This window comes from Marmota marmota, unplaced genomic scaffold, assembly GCF_001458135.2.
Source record: "Marmota marmota marmota unplaced genomic scaffold, marMar, whole genome shotgun sequence".
Lineage (NCBI taxonomy): Eukaryota > Metazoa > Chordata > Mammalia > Rodentia > Sciuridae > Marmota > Marmota marmota.
In genome coordinates this window covers 130,526-148,632 of record NW_026005800.1, presented here as the reverse complement: position 1 = coordinate 148,632, position 18,107 = coordinate 130,526, and the positions used below count along the sequence as shown (strand labels likewise).

Sequence of the window (18,107 nt, the reverse complement as noted above, 5' to 3'; positions counted from 1 at the left end):
GAATGATAAAAAAGTATACATCAAAAGGACCATCCCATCTCATATGAATATAGATTATTTGATAAACTAGATATTGTGACAGCAGTAATATTAGGGTTACTATTCATTATTGAATGGGTTTCATGTGGGTAGGAGAAAATGATCATGTATACAAGGAAATATAAATATTCCTATTGTTGAACTTGTGAACCTATTGTTGAACTTGTGAACCTATGCATAAGAGTCCACATGCATGCACATTTTCAATGCACTTCTGAGTACAATGTTACTCATATATTCAATATGTCCTAATTTGTAGGCTGTACGTACATTACATGCATGAGTCTATGCAAATACATATCAGTTTATGTCATGGATAATTTCATGGACAGCATTCAAACTACACATAAAATATCACTTTAGGGCCCATGCTTTCATGTATATACTGGTTTAGTGATGGAGGTCTGATATCTTGAACTTTTATATCAAATTTATGATGAGTGTTGTGGTTCAAAAATTGGTGCCAAACAACATGACAATATATATGTTTATGGTAAGACATGTTCTGACCAAGGGTTCATTGTGAAGAGAGGCAGGATAGTATGCATTTTTTATCATGGAACATACATGGATAAGAAATATAATGAATGCGTAACTAGTTTGTCTGGTCTTACCCATCAGAATGGAAAAGGAAAGTCAAAATTCATAAAGCTGCATATGGTCTAACTATGTTTCTTGTACAGAAGGTTCAGTTTTACCAATAATATCAGAAAATATGGACAATAGTTAGGAGGGTTAGGGTTAATGATTGAATATGTATTTATTCCTATTACAGAACACATAAAAATGTGAATTTTTGAAGAATAATGAAAAACATATCCTTATTTATGTCTTCAATTTCTTACACCTTAATTGTCCTGATTAATAAATCTTACAGTCCATGTGAAACATCTTAACATGTGGGTTATGCAATGTTCACCATGGCAAAGGGCAGACCAAGAGCCAAGGGCCTGGCAAGTTGAGAAATGCTACAGTCTTCTCTTTCTCCACTTTATTGATCTGGACTGAAGTACATATGATTGAAAACAAAACAGAACCTTGAAATATTTCCACAATGATAAAAATTAGTTTCCCTTGCAAATAAAAGTAGCCATGCCATCTAAGTCCAACTACACAAAAAATGGTAGGCAGCTCCTAGAATACCAGTAGTAGTCCCCAGCTCTGTCTCAGGTCATGGCACAGGTAGTCATCCCCATTGTCATGCAGCCCTGGGATCAGCAGTGGACATTCTCAGACAGAAGGCAGTCTGGTGGCTTTTTTCCCTACAACATGGTTTGTCCCAGTATATACAATGCATTTCAGTGAACCATCTGCTCTACTGCACATCACCATCAGATGACATCAAGGGCATCAGTAGGTCATCATCCTGACTGTATGTGAGCAAAAGGCTTGTCCTGGCACAAACTCCAGTTAGTCCATCAGCCGAGAGTAATCTCTCTGTGGCACATTTCTGGGAGGAGGGCCTGGGATTGGCCATTTTTCTGGTTCTATCTTTCTCCTCATTTTCTCATCTGCAACTTCTACTTTGTTGTCCTTCAGGGCCTCTAAAATTAAATTAAGTTTTGTGGTGAGAGCCTGAACATGGTGAAATCCAGAAATCAGGGAAATAGACAAGAAACTTTGCTCATCCATCTTTCTCTAGAGAAAGAAGTCACGTTCCAAGTTTTTTATACTGAAGTAATAGTAAATTAGATGATTAATGTACTCTTTAAGCAATGCTTCTTCCACAGGATACACCTGTACACCTGTACTGTCACCATAGTAATACATCATACTGGTGTTAATTTCTGTTTGAAATGGCTGGTCTGTCCTTTCACCATGTTCTCAGTAACCATACGAATAATCAAAGTTTACTGGAGGGTTTCCTCTGCCTCATCCTGTTCCCTGTCCTGGTCCTTTTCCTCGACCCCTGAAAGAACCTCAGATATTACCCTCCTCACTCCTCATACTGAACACTTCATCCTGATCATCTCCTTTTTCTATGTCTTGCCTCCAACTTCGTGTGTCATTTCTCCTGTTATTATGGGAAGAAATATTTGCTTCAGGTTGACACCAAGAGCTGTTCTGGGATCCAGGTCTCTCCTGACTCTCTGGTCTTATATCATCTAAGTGCAGTGGTACCCACTTGTGTTTATTAGTTCTTTCCTTGACTGCTTGACTAAGCCTCATCCTCACTGACGTTTTCAATAAGACTCTCTAATTTTGTTTTCCGGTGTTCTCTGATCTCACTGTTACTCTTCTTCTTTCTTCTTCTCCTCTTTCCTCTTTCCTCTTTCCTCCTCCCTCCTCCCTCCTCTCTCCTCCTCCTCCTCCTCCTCCTCCCCCCTCCCTTGGGTGATGACACTCTAAGACTGCAAGAATATTTTTCCAGTGCTCACTAACTCTCCTGATTTTGGCCAGTTTGCCATATCCCTGAAATCACTGGCCTTGTTGAGTTTCCTTGTCTTGAGTTTTCCTGCTCTTATTATTTTGGGGAACCGAGCTCTGCCTACAGGATCTCCAGCGCAGTGGCTACGGGGGAGGCCTGGTGGGAAGGCTTTTTGGTCCAGGGGATCTTCTTGGGTAGTGGCAGCTTCTCTTCAGGTCGATCTAGACCCGCTACTTGCTGCAGAAGGGTCCCAGGGCCCCGGTGCCTTGTGCACCAGGTGCAGCACCAGCACCCACACAGGCTCGGCTGCTGGGGCACACTGTGGCCAAGCACCAGCTCTGGCTCTCCCCCACACCCTCGAGATCCTGGAGAGAGCCAGCACAGGTGCTGGGCCACAGCATACTAGATAGGCAGCTCTCTCTGCCTCCCTACCCTCCAATTCCTGCGGGGGCGGCTGCTAGGCCATCCGGCTTGGGCTTGCCTAGGCGGTCAGTGATTCCCTTGCTGAGGCAGCCACCACTGACTGGTCCTCCCTAGAGTGAGGGGCGGCACCTGGGCATGAGCAGGAACCATCTGCCCATCCTAGCCTCCCACGTGGGGGCGGGGGTGGGGGGTGGGAGGGTGAGGAGGTGGCACCCCGGGGCGGAAGCCTGACTGCAAGTCTTTGCACTGGGATAAGGGCTGGCTCCAGCCTGTACCTCAGCTCCAAGAACCTAGCATTGAAAGCAATGCCAACTACCCTTGCCCAGACGGCCAGCTTGACTCTTGGTCCTGTCACCAGTATACTTTTGCAATGATGCATTTTCTACTTTTAATATTCTTCACAATTTGGAGAAGCTTAGATCCTTCCCAATTATCAAATGGGAGTTTCTTTTTTGCTTCACAGTTCCTTTCTCAAATTTTGTTTTCTTCTCATATTTTTTGATAACCAGCAAAGAAAAATCAGGCTGTCCTCTTAACACTTTCCCTTCAGCGAAAGTTCATCACAAATTCTGCTTTGCATAAAATAGAATAAAACTCAAGACAAAATTTTATCACTATATAATAAGAGTTACCTTTCCTCGTGTTCTCAATTATATATTTCTCATGTCTCCCTTAGGCCCACTCCTGCTGTATGTTAACACTCATATTTGTACCAATATTCTGTTTATTGTATATATTTATCATCTAAGGCACTAGAGATTTCTAAGTTCTCACCAGATCAGTTTTGGAATTCATGTCTACCAACAGTCTCTTTAATGAAACCTAGACTTTATTATATTATGATTCTCAACATTCTTCCAGCCTTCAACTTCTATCGAATTGTAAAGTCACATTAATAATTTCTGGCCCTCAGTATCCCTGTATTATTTGCTTTATGGCTGATAACATTGGATGACATTCTTTTCCATATTTTGTCTTCTGTCTGCCCCAAATTTTCTTCTGTCTCCTATAATAACAAGTCTTTTGCTATTGCACTCAGATAATTCTGGGCCATCTCTTTATCTCAAGACCTTTTACTTTGTTAAACATTCAAAGATGATATTTTCCTTAACAGTGTAATGTGCATGGCTTCCAGAATTTGGACATGGAGACATTATATTGAAAGCCACCATTCCATCAATTCCATGTAGAGGACACCTATGTGAGAGGAACTGGTGGTTGCCTGGAGATTGCCTAGAGGTTGTTGAGAGAGTATTCTGACCACCATGAAAACCTGTTTCTAATGGTAAATTTTTGAAAGGCTTATGTGCAATTGTTGTAAACTATAGGAAATATTTCCCAAAGCAATCTCTCTGCCATATTCATTGCATCTTTGTAGAATTGTTCATTTAGCTCATATCAGCATCTCATTTCTTCCAGCCTGCAGCAACAGCTGTCTAACTCCTCCTCCTATTTCCCTATAGTACAGGCATCACACTGTACTCACTGTTATGCTTTCAGCACATTCCAAATTTCTTTCTTTATATAACAAAGACCTAAATGAGAAAAACCATAGCTATGTCTTAGCCTTCACTGTTGGAGTTGTAAAAGAACTAACTAAATAAATAAACATAATTTATAACACTTAAATAGTGATTACTATTTACTGAATGAGGCTAAGAACTTCTACATATTAGTAATACTGACTCAACCCTTAAAAATTATCTTCATTTCACACATGAATAAATTGAGGTAGGGTTTAGTGTCTTCTTCAAGTTTGCAAACTCAATAATGGTATGAAAGTAGTGGAGAGGCAAGTTCAAATATCAAAAACATAGTGAGAATGTTTTGCAGAACTAATAATAAAAAAATAGAAAAAAAAACATAGTGATAAAATATCAACTTTTACAAATTAGTTGTAAAGTGTCAGAGGATGTATATAGATGTATTTGTGGTTTTCTAGCATTAACGTTAGATTAAAATTAACCAATGAGATTATGGGCTTCTTAACAGTCCAGAATGCACCCTCTGTTCAAAAAAATCTGCTTAGAAAATTAGCTAGAGACTAGGTCATTTTTGTCTAGGGTCTCCTCAAATCTCTCTACAGTGAGCTTCTCTCACTATTCTAGACCCAACTGAATAAATGTGGACAGGAGGCCTGAAATATGACCTGATCTCCCCTTATGGGAGCATGTAAAGGGAAGAGCATATTTTCCCACCTCACTCTCTCCCTGAGCTTATAGTCGTCCTTTACTTCTGTTGAAACTTTTCATCACTGCCCTGAACTGAATTCCCCAGTTCTCAGATTAGATTCTTGAAAGTTTTAGTGGCAGGGTATTATTTTTATTTTTTAAAGGAAAAGATGGTTGATAAAATGTGGTTCTGTTTTCAATTCTAAAATTTATATAACATGAAATGTTTTCTGATATTGTTACTCTTATTTATTGGTTTTATTGATCATGATAGTTATAGGATAAATGAATCTTTTATAATTTCTTGTTCACGGCTCTGAACTTCTTAAGGAAAGTTCTGAAATTCATTATTTTTGTTTTAGATTATTTATTTCTCTTACAATGTTATTATGAATAAACATGTTTTTAGGTGGAACACCAAGTCCATTTCTAATGTATTTTATATATTTAATGATTTTGCATATGAATATAAAAATATATTAATTTGGGTCCTAAAAAAAGAAAAATTTTTACTTTGAGGAAAAGAGGAAAGAATTGTATAGCTGAGAGAACTATGTTCCACAGAAGTTTCAGAACAATTCAAACAATGAACTGTTGAACCCAGAATTTGAAGAGTTTTTTAAGACATATCTATGCTATAAATGGCTGTTATTCAATACATACTTATTGAATGAATGGCTAGCAAATAATAATAAGTTACTTTTGAAACAATAATGACTCCCTACTTGGAATGTCTTTCCCTGAGCTTCCATACTTATCCCTCAGATCTCATCTTGAATGTCACCTTATCTGGAAAATCTTCCTGGCATTATAATCCTGAATGCAACTGGCACAGAGACAAAAAAAGTGCTGTGTTCCTTTGTCTACCATAGAGGAATGGCCTCTGTTCCTACCTCTATTATATAACCGCAACCCTCTATAATTAGCTCTATACAAAATTTAGCATCATTTCACCTAAGTAAGGTCTCATGCAATTCTATCTCTTTAGTAGATACTTTTGAATTCACATTAACATTTGATTTATATTGTTAAGATCAACATACTAATTCTGCTATATTTAATTTCCTACAGGTTTAGAAAATACTTTTGTGGATTTAAAAGTTCTGTGCTGAAATGATTTATTTATTTTCAACTTTATGGGATGTTTTCATGCAAGTAATTTGCCCTTATGTTCCTGGCCACAGTTCTCTTTCCCACTCTTAATATAGCAACTGCCACTAGCTGTTTCCCCAAATCTAGAAGATGTCATAAATTTTTTTCCAAGTTAAAATATATGGAAATTGAAAGTTAATGTTATATAGGGAAAAGTAAAAGTTATTATAAGAGTAAAAATTTTCTTTAGATGTGGGGTTTCTATTAAAAACCTGTGCTAATAACTGTGCAGATAGACAAATAATTTCATTTTTCCATTTCTATAAAAGAAGCTGAGCTGGAATGAGATGAACATCATTACCCCAAGTACATGTATGAAAAAGACATGAATGGCGTGAATATGCTTTCTATGCAAGCAGAGAGATGAAAAATTGTGCTCTACATATGTAATATGAATTGTAATGCATTCTGTTGTCATGTATAACAAATTAGAATAATTTTTTTAGAGAGAGAGAGATAATTTTTTTAATATTTATTTTTTAGTTTTTCGGCAGACACAACATCTTTGTTTGTATGTGGTGTTGAGGATCAAACCCAGACCGCATACATACCAGGTGAGCATGCTTCTGCTTGAGCCACATCCCCAGCCCTAGAATATTTTTTTTTTAAAAAGAAGCTGAAGAGATTTGGATATACTTTCACCATTAAGATCATTTGAAGCAAATTTTATTAGTTTTATATTTACTTGTTATTCAAATAAAAATATTAATCAGAATAATTTTTAATTCATCAATACTGTTATTGGAACTCAAAATTGATAGAGGTTTAGTGGCTTAAAAAATTAGTCCTGAAGTTAGTGCCATGATACTCGCTTTCTTGGAGGGAGTTTTCCATAGTGTTTCAGTGGCTTCTAGGCTAGCATATTTATTGGTATATCCAGATAAGTCCTAGATAATGTATTTACCTAAAAACACTAGCCTATCTATGAATTTACATTAATACATATATCAATGTATATCTATGTATATATTCTGAAATTATTAATACAATCTTATAAAGCATTATTTAATGTAGCTTTAAAAGATAGTCTTCTAGGGGTGGGGTTGTAGTTCAGTGGTAGAACACTTGCATAGTGCATGTGAGGCACCAAGTTCAATCTTCAGCATCACATATAAATAAATAAATAAATAAATAAATAAATAGAAGGTATAAAAAGATAGTATTTTATAAAGAAATATAATTTAAGACTGCATTCTCTTCATCTGTTTACTTTTCACACAAAATTGTGCATTTTCATTTTTACTTAATTATTTTAAGCAAAATTCCCTTCCACTTGAATAAAAAGTGCTACTTATTATTTTATGTAAGCAAAACTATAAAGCTTACCCAATATTCAAAATCAAAGTTAGATTCTTATTATGATCTAGAAGTCTGACTACACATGGATTTTAAATTACTAAGAATTACATGTGTATATTATATATGTACATAAAACTTACAATATGTAACCTATTTAAGGTCAGCTTGTCCTTATCATATAAGGTCTTATTTTTCTTACTTGGGAATTAAAATGAAATAAAGAAAAGACGATATTGTTAAGGTCATACTAATCTATAATAAATTAACTTTTAATGTGCCAAATATTAACTTCTACTCCAAAACTTATCATTTTTCATTTAATACCTTCAGGTAAATGAGTTTGGGAGACAAATGATAGCCACCTAGGAAAACATCACTCTTGAATGTCCAAATGTAGTGTAAAGAAAAGGTACATTAGTTGGAGCTTACAGTAATCTCATAAAATCTTTATAGGTATTGGCTTAGTCATAATTTGGAGAAGAACCTTGTTTTGTCCTCAGCTTTCAAGAACCATAAGAGATGTTAAAATGTTTTGAAAAACTTCAATGGATGACCATTTGTTTAAACTCCAACAGTGGTTCACTGTTTGTATTATTTCTTTCTTGTGGTAACATTACAAAAATAAGTGTAAGCTTTTTAACTATAGGTTTTCATAGCAATTCAACACTCCTTCCATAATTGCATTTATTATATTTATTAAATTGCATTTTAGAGTTATCAGAAGATTTATATTTTGGACATTTTAGTTAAACTTAAGATACCTTACCTCACATTTAGATGGTGGTAGTCTGTGTGAAATTAAAGCTGTTATTATTTTAAGAATTTTCAAAATGAACTCTACTTTGTAAATAACAAGACTATTGTACATAATGTGCTATAAAATTGTATTTTGTTGAGATGCATTGAATTAGGGTCTATGCAAAAGCTTGTGTACTAACAAATAAATATACACTTAGAATGTTTTCATGTTGTCTTAGAATTTGTAATCTTGATCAATGTCCTTATAAGATCTTAATATGAAATATTTTCTTAATCTTTGCAATACCCAGGAATTATGTTTATGTGTTGGCTTTCAATTATTTTTTATCCTCAATTTAAATTCCATGTGACCTGTAGCAATTTAACTCATCTTAACATGCTTTATTCATTAATCAAATATCTAATTAGGAATTAATACAATTTAGTTTTCTGCCCTTGTTATCTCTATTAGCTTTACACATAAATGGTCCTTTTCTATTGTATATAAACAAAGTATTAAAAACCTCACATTAATGGAGATTATTAATTTTTTAAACAAAATTGGGACTTCCTATATGTTCTGGAATTCTGTTTGTTCAGTAGTGTAAAAATCCTAAAATCCTATTGGGGTGAATCTCTTTAAATAACAAAACTGTTAGACTTCACCTATTAACTAATCAAACAAGTTTAGTAGAATTACTTCTAAAAGGAAAAATACCAACTTCCAACATTGTTATGTATTTCTTTACCTGGAGAAATCAGGTTGAAATATTTATAAGATTGATTTTAGGTCCTGGCATTTCCACACTGAAATAGCAAGGTTGGCAATTATATGGCATTAGCTAATATTATCATATAACATCCTTGGACTTCTGGGCAAGACGTCAGGTTAGTTTTTGAACTCATGTTGTAGAACAAGTTTTTAGTCTGGTAAGCTCTTTAATTGATTTATGTCATAAATTAAAAAAAAACACTGTTTCTTCAAGTAAAACAGCTAGGGTATTTTTTTAATTAGTCACAGAGTTATTTAACATAGGAACAAGAAATTATGTTGCTGTCAGTTATTAGCTCACTTCCTTTTTATCTTTTCCTTGCCTAATCTGGAAGGTACAGCAGTGTTGTGATGAAACATAATGTGATTTGTTTTTTACACCACTGTACAATATTCACACCAAACTTGATACGTTTTTGAAGGTAGTTTCTCAAAATCTGTGCTGGTTTTCTATTTCAGTAGCTGAATCCTCTAATAGGATTGAAATATTGAGTTCTCCTGAAATCCTGGTTTGGCCACTTCAGCATACACTTACACTTCACTTGTAAGGCAGAAGCAAAGAGAGCTTAAATAAAATACAAGAACATATTCCATCCACCAACCAAAAAACCCGAAAGGGCAATTTGAGAATTCTTAAAAATACTTAATCTTACCATATTATCTATTTTTTTCTACAAATTGTCAGGATTATTTAACAAATGTTGCCCTTATTATTTTTACAATCAGTTTTATTGATCTCCCCCGATGGGTATTACCTTTTGTTTTTCTAAGTAATAAGCTTTTTAGTACAGTTTTATATTAACAATAAAATTGATCAGAAAACACAGAGATGCTATATATACCTTCCATCCCAGTCTCTTCACACCCACCACCTCCCCTAGTATTGACATTCCACATCAGAAAATTTCTGGCAGGTTTAAAAGATGTGTGAATACTACCTTTAATACCACAGAACTGTGGGTATTGCTGGTAAACATGCATGTAGTTCCTGCCTTGAAAGACTGTATTGGGAAGAGAGGCCCATTTCACTGCTTCCAAGAGATAATTTCATGAGTTGGTCTACCTCTTCAACAAGAGATCTGAAATGCTTTTAAAATCAGAAAATAAAAAATAAAATTATCTCCTTTTTTATTAATGATAGTGATAACAAGCAAAAGAGGGTTAAAATAACCACTCTAATAGTACAATGCTATTAAAATGATTAGGTCAGAATTTGAATCTAGGTTGAGTCTGATTCAAACTCCAAAGCCCCCATTAATATAAATCAAAGATTAACCATGCTATATCAATACGTGGCTTCCTTTTCTGGTATTAATAGTTCTAATCAACACAAACTGAACAAAATTTTAAGATGAAATAATCTTTTTTTAGCAGTATCTCTCAGTGTGGGACTATTTGGCTTATGGTCTTGTAGCATATCCAACTTTTCAAATAAATTAATAATAAAATAAAACAAGATAATTACATATGTATTATAACAATAATTTTCAGGCCATAAGAATGGTTTGGAGAAACTATTGTGAGCAGTTCACTTAGTTGCCTAGAGATTATAACAGTATATTTGATAACTAAACAGCCCCATGTAGGTTACAGTAAAAATTGACCATCATGGAATGGCCTTTCATTTTCTTTAGAAGAAGCCTTGGGTTTCCTTAGGTTATAGATAGCTACAACTGTTTCTGGATCAGAGGTCATAGCTCTGAATTGGCTTGTGCATTGATATATAGACTACTAAAATTGACATTAGGGGGAAAGAAGAATGGATATAACTATGCTTCACTTTTTCCTGTTTATCTGTAATTTCCTAAAGTTTGAATTATTTGCTTTTCTGATTGGATTATTATATACCATACAGATTGTATTTTTTGTAAAATACTTGTAAATTGAGTTAGTTAGATTTTACAGGAAATAAGTTTTAACATTATAGTATATTTTATATAAAATCATTTTTTTAATTCTGATACCAACCAAATGGTTTTCAATCCCGCAGTAATTAGCAACAATCCTGGCCTTAAGTGTAACACTGATTTTTTTCTAAATGATATTGGAACTATAGTATAACAAAAAAAATGAATCAATAACATATTACCATGATTTATTCAACATTCATGGATATTTAATACAAATAATTTAAGATTTTAATAAGCATAAAATAAAACAGATATAACTCTCCACCAAGAGTTTCAGAATAACTTTAAAAATTAAATTATATATTTGATATATATTACACATATTTTCACCTATACTTCTCAATAGCTTTTTTGGACAGACATTTAAAATTACAGAATCAATTGAAAAAGTCAAAAAAAAAAATAGATTGATGGTAAGTAGTATCTCTAATCAGAATATTTATATTTATTAGGAATTATTTTAATAGAATATTTAAGAAGACTCCTTCATTAGTAACTGTATTTTCTACACAGAGCCTGCCATGTCCTCTGAATGAATATAAAATAGGCCTGGGGGGCCTGGGGTTGTGGCTCAGTGGTAGCATGCTTGCCTAGCATGTGTGAGGCACTGGGTTCAATTCTTAGCATCACATACAAATAAATAAAATAAAGGTCCATCAACAACTAAAAAATATTTTTAAAAAGATAGGGGTCAGGATATGGCTCAGTGTTTGCATGCCCCTGAGTTTAATCCCTGGTGCTCAAAAAAAAAAAAATATATATATACACACACACACACACACACACACACAGGCACTGACATAATGATAGTTTGACTTTTTAAAAATTTTACATTAGTGTGAAATTGATATGCATCGAGTAGAAAACACATTTTCAATTCTGAATTTTGTCTTTTTACAAGATTAATCATATGTGGTATGACAATATTTTTTAATGCTGTACAGTGGCAGCCAAGACACAGATCCCAGTGAACCACACATCATAAGGATAAACAACCAGCATTCTAAATTGTACTGCACTGGTAGGCTGGAATGTTGAGTAGGTGTACTTAATGTATTTTTGACTTATGGTATTTTCAACTTTCAATGTGATTGAAAATTAACTGAGTACGTTTGAAAATGAATTACTCAGGAATTTCTTTATGTATGGATTCAAGAATATCAGATTTATACCACATATTTCTTACAGTTTTTAATATCTCAATATAATACATAGCAATACAATATGGCTGCCATTTCAATTTAAAATATAATGTACAATGAATATAATTATTAACTCCTCAACTGCAATAAAATTATTAACACAAACAACTCAGTTTTTTTCTCATTCCTCCTCCTTCCGCAAATTTGGCTCTACATAGGTCTCATCTAAATATGCTATATGTCAAGATGAATGTTTGGAATTCTCAGTTACTCTGTATTTCCCATGATTGTTGAAAATTTGCAGTTAAGCCTTTCTTCCCTCAGGTAGAAGGGTGAGGTGTTTGGAAAAGTGGAAGGGTACATAGAAGCAAGACTCATTTAAGCATAAAAATAATGAATCTACATAAATTATTGACAAGCAAAATTCTTCAAAATATCTAAAAGCAACAAGAAAACTAGCTATCTTTAAGATTTGTTTAATAGTGTTTTGTTGTATTTGTTGTTGATAGTGTTTTTCAGTTACACTAAATGGTGTCAAGAGGTCTTTAAAATATATGTGGGCTAGGGTGTAGATCAGTGATAGTGCACTTGCTGCCCATGTATGAGGTAGTGGGTTCAATCCTCAGTACCACATATAAATAAATAAATAAACAAAGTTTTAAAAATCCATATGCAGGCTGCGGTTCTGGCTCACTGGTAGAGCGTTCACCTAGCACGTGTGAGGCCCTGGGTTTGATCCTCAGCACCACATAAAACTTAAATAAATAATATAAAGATATTGTGTCCAACTACAACTAAAAAAATAAATATTTTAAAGAAATACATATATAATAGGGCTGAAGACAAAATTTTAACTTTTATTTGTTCATGCCAGGCTTTCTTAGACTGAAAGATCTTAAGCAGCAGAAAGAACAAACAGTGACAGGAGCAAGTGATCCAATCATAAACCTCCAAAAACAGAAGTGTACAAACTCTAAATTCATAAAAGACAAGTGTAAATTCCATAATTAAAAAAATAGCAAAATCCTTGGATCTTTTAGACAAGCAGAACATCTGTAAAAGAGAGATGTCTTTTCCTAGTAGGACCACAAAGTGAATCACACTCAGATGCATATCACATATAATGATTAATATGGAAAAACTATTTAGGTGAGGGTAACTGGAAGAGTATAAGGTTTGTAAACCATGGCCATGAGATTTTCAAGTTCAAATGTAATAGAGAAAAAAAATTATATATAGCCACATTGGTATCAGGAGATTAAACAAAAAATAAGAGAAATTGATTTTTCTCAACAAAAGAAGAGCTGTTCATGAATGAAACTTGCTACCTTGGTGAGGTGGTGAACTCTTTGTCACTAACCATGTTTAAGCAGGACATGTATTCCCATCTTTGAGAGGCATCACAAAGCAACTCCTGCATCAATTAAAGGGGGTGTAAAATTCTCCAAATGATCTCAAAGATCACTTGTATCTCTCTGATTTTTTTTTCATTAATAAATGACAAATTAGCATTTGTGCAAGTGCAGACAAAGCACATTCCCAAAGAACATGCTACAAATGTTACAGGCTGACAAAAAATTGTTCATAGGTGTTAGCTATGTTATTTTTGACACAATTTTATTAGAGTGTGCATATGTAATAAAAACAGATTGAGCAGATTCACAAGTAAAAGTTTGTGATGACTGTGAGAGGAACTAAATATTCTAATTTGAGATTATCAATTTAAAAAATTATTTTACTAGATAAGATTTCATTAAAAAATCTTGAGATATTTAATAAATTAGAAAAAAGAGATAATCTAATGGGAATAAAATGTCAAAATTGGAAAACATTTTTATGATATCTATCTTTAGAATTACCTACAAACAAGAATTTATAAAGTATGCATAATTTTTCTCAGGAAATCTAGGGACTTAGCTTTATTGATGAAATAATTGAAAGCAATTGCTATAAAATACTGGCATTTATTATAAAATATAGTTTACATATTAAACAAAATAATTTTATACAGGAAGCTCATTGAATAAAAGTACAGGGGCTAAAGGAGTCCAAGTCTAGTTCACTAAAACTCCTTTGTCTTTTAGCTTGAGAAATATAAAATTCTAACCCAAACATCTCACATTATCTTTCTTGCTAGAATTCACTGTGATACTGCACTGGCTAACTCTTATTTAACTGATAGTCATAGGATTATTGTCAAAAATTACTTCTTGTGAAAAAAAAAGATAAAAAGATTGGATTACTAGTGATAATCTTGTTTATTTCAATGAGTCTTTAGAATATAACAATGCATTAACCCCATAAAATCGGCCTAAAGGAACCATTTGCTGTCTTAAAATGGTGAATATTGAAACTCCAGAAAACAACTTATATATGATTGGCCTTTAAGCTTTATTAATGTAGGCAAAATGACAGGGTAATTTGTATGGTTTGAACCTGTCAACTAATGCAGTTTACAATGATCAGAAGATTCTCCTTCAAGCTAAGGTTGAATTTCAACCCACTGTTGAAAAGACTAACACAAACACATGTCACCAAGGACTTGATTTCTAGTAAGACAATCCCTTAAGAAACCCACATTTATGACATACCACACTGCAAGTGTTCAAATCTGAAGTTGAAAGAAGATTATATCTACACAATAAGGACTGTATTATCCTAAGTCTTTTGTCTGTAAGACACTCTACTTCTTCTGTATCACAAACTATACTAGAGACACATTTTAAAAGTGTTTTATGCTACATAGAAAATATATTTTTAAGGGGTTCAAGATAGCAGGTTAGAGGAGAACTCATTACTGGCATGACCCCAAGTAAGTAGACAGACGCTCTCCCTCATAGAAGCCCCCATCCATGAATTTAAGCTTCATGGAGCCTGTGATAGGATTTTAAACAGCAGCTGGTCACAAATGCAGTCCAGAACGTGAGAAAATCTGAGTCACTCCGTGCACGGAACCCGACCAGTTGAACAGCAGTTTGCGGCAGACAGGCAGAATTGAGCTCCGTGGAGTTCTGGCAGCATAGTGAAGCAGACTTTCAGAATCTGTGGAGATAGAGCATGCCAGATTGCCACCCGAATCTCCACAGGGCACCAGACTGAGGACTTAAGTTTGGACTTAGATGAGAAACAGCACAGTTCCCTCCTCCTCACCAGACACCCCAGTGTGGAAACGGGCGGTCACCACCTTGGAAAATCTACCTCATCAGCTTTGGGCAGATCTCACAGGCAGCAAGATCATCAACAGAACATGTATGTGACCCCCAGCCCCCACCTCCACCCAGCTGGGATAACTCAAAAACTTTCTCAGCAGCTCTGGGCATGAAAATCAGAGCTGAGTGAAACTGAAAAGGTGCCCAATCTCCAATTCCCCCTCCCCCCAGCTGTGATAACCAAAACCTTTCTCACCAGCTCTCAGTGGGCATGGCTATCATAGGGAATAAGTCAGAATAGTTTGCCAGATTCCAACTCCCTCTCTCCACAGCTCTGATGACTGGGTGACTACCAACAAAAAGAGAAATCAGTTGAACACGAGTGTGGGGCGGCCAGGGCGATGCATGCCCAGAGTGAACCCAGAGCTCTGGAGAAGAATCCCAGTAATTGAGGCCAGGTGGGCAGGAGAAGTGAGGGGAATAGAGACCAGGAGCAACTCAAAGAGACAGGGATTGGAGAAGCACCCAGAAGGGGAGGTAGAGAGGCTCCACATTGATTGCTTCCTACATGCTGAGGGCAGAGACTCAACCTGGAATGCACAACACCACCTACTTAAGGAGAAGAAAACAGAATTCTAAGAGTGCTTTTTATTCTCTTTCTTTCTTCTTCTTTTCTTTGTACTGTTCACCCTCCTTCTCTTCCCCTCCCAACTCCCAAGCCTTACTGCTTCTACTATGTGTAATTTACTAAATGCAAATAGGTGAATGTTTATATGCTTCTTATAGTCCTCCCAAGTACTTAACTACCCCAAAATACTCCTGTCTATTCTCCTGTTAATAACCCCCTTTGTAGAGCTCTCCTCAATTGTAGCTAAGATATATTAACCCCCATATCCTCACATATTTCCCCCTAAACATAAAGTCCTACATTGAACCCTCATTTCTCTATATGCCACCAGAATCTGTATGACTTTTATGAAGCTAATGAATTTATTTTAAATTACAATTGAAGCCAACATCTCTAGACATTGTCTCCCATCACAAAGGAGAGATCTCAGAGCTATACAAAAGCAAAACAAATATATAGGAGAAAATAATAACACAGCAGTCACACAGAGCTGGAAAGAAACATAAGCATCATGAAAAAAAAAACAAGAAAAAAGGAACACAAACAATGCAGGACAACTCAACAATAAAGGAGTTGGTAGATACATCAGAGAAAATTGCAGATAAAGATTTCAAGATATGCATGCTCAGATGATCTGGAGTCTCAAGGAAGACCTTAGACAGCAAATGCAGACAATGAAAGATCACTTTAACAATGAATTGTATAAACAAATCCAAGAAGCAAAAGATCAACTCTACAGGGAGATAGAGGTTATACAAAAAAAAAATCCAACAAATCCTGGAAATGAAGGAAATTATAATCCAAATTAAAAACTCAAATGAGAGAATCTCCAGCACAGTAGACCAATTAGAAGTCAGAACATCAGGCAATGAAGACAAAACATACCATCTTGAAAATAGTGTAGTCAACTCAGAAAGGCTGATAAGAAAACACAAGCAGAACATCCAAGAGATTTAGGATAACATAAAAAGACCAAATTTAAGATTATTGGGGGGCTGGGGATGTGGCTCAAGCAGTAGCACACTCACCAGGCATGTGTGCGGCCCGGGTTCAATCCTCAGTACCACATACAACAAAGATGTTGTGTCCACCAATAACTAAATAAATAAAGAAATATTTTAAAAAGATTATTGGGATACAGGAAGGTATAGAGGTCCAAAACAAAGGAATGAGCAATTTGTTCAATGAAATAATTTTAGAAAACTTTCCAGACATGAAGAAAGAAACAGAAATCCAAATCCTAGAAGCCTACAGAAGTCTGAATGTACAAACCACAAGAGACCCACACCAAGACATATTATAATGAAAATGTCCAACATACAGAACAAGAAGAGAATTTAAAAAGCCACAAGAGAAAGGAGGCAGATTACATTTAGGGGTAAACCAAATAGGTTAATGGCTAATTTTTCAACACAGGTGCTGAAAGCTAGAAGATCCTGGGAAAACATATTTCAAACATTGAAAGATAATGGGTTCTAACAAGAATATTGTATCCAGCAAAATAAGCTTCAGGTTTCATGAAGAAATAAAAGCCTTCCATGACAAACAAAAGAATTTGCAGCTAGAAAACAGGCACTGCAAAGCATCCTGGGGAAAACAGTACATGAAGAGTAAATTAAAAACAACAATGAAAACCAACAGTGGGTGGTAGCACAGTAAAGGGAAAAACTAATCAAAGAGAAAAAAAATCGAGTTAAATAACAAAAATAAACAAACATGGCTGGAAGTACAAACCTTATCTCAATAATAACCCTAAATGTTAATGGCTTAATCTCACCAATCAAAAGACACAGGCTAGTAGACTAGATTTAAAAAATGATCCAAAAATATGCTGCCTACAGAAAACTCATCTGCTAGGAAAAGACATACATAGACTGAAAGGGAAAGGTTGGGAAAAATCATACCACTCACATGGACCTTGGAAACAAGCAGGGGTGTCCATACTCATAAAATAAAATAGACTTCAAGCCAAAGTTAATCAAAAGGGATAAAAAAGGACACTACATACTGCTAAAGGGACCCATTCACCAACAAGAAATAACAATCATTGTATATAAGCCCCAAACAATGGTGCATCTATATTCATCAAACAAACTCTTCTCAAGTTGAAGAGACAAATAGACCACAACACAATAATCATGGGTGACTTTAACACACCTCTCTCAGCAGTGGACAGATCTTCCAAACAAAAGTTTAATAAAGAAACTATAGAAATCAATAACTCAATAACTTTGAGTTAATTGACATATATAGGATATATCAATCATCATCAAGTGGATACACTTTTTTTCAGCAGAACATGGATTCTTCTCAAAA

General features: G+C 34.9%; 1 pseudogene; it reads right to left on the bottom strand.

The window, feature by feature from the left end:
• Positions 1 to 1,302: 1,302 nt before the first annotated feature.
• LOC107160979 overlaps positions 1,303 to 18,107 on the bottom strand; it is a 30,263-nt pseudogene continuing 13,458 nt past the window's right edge.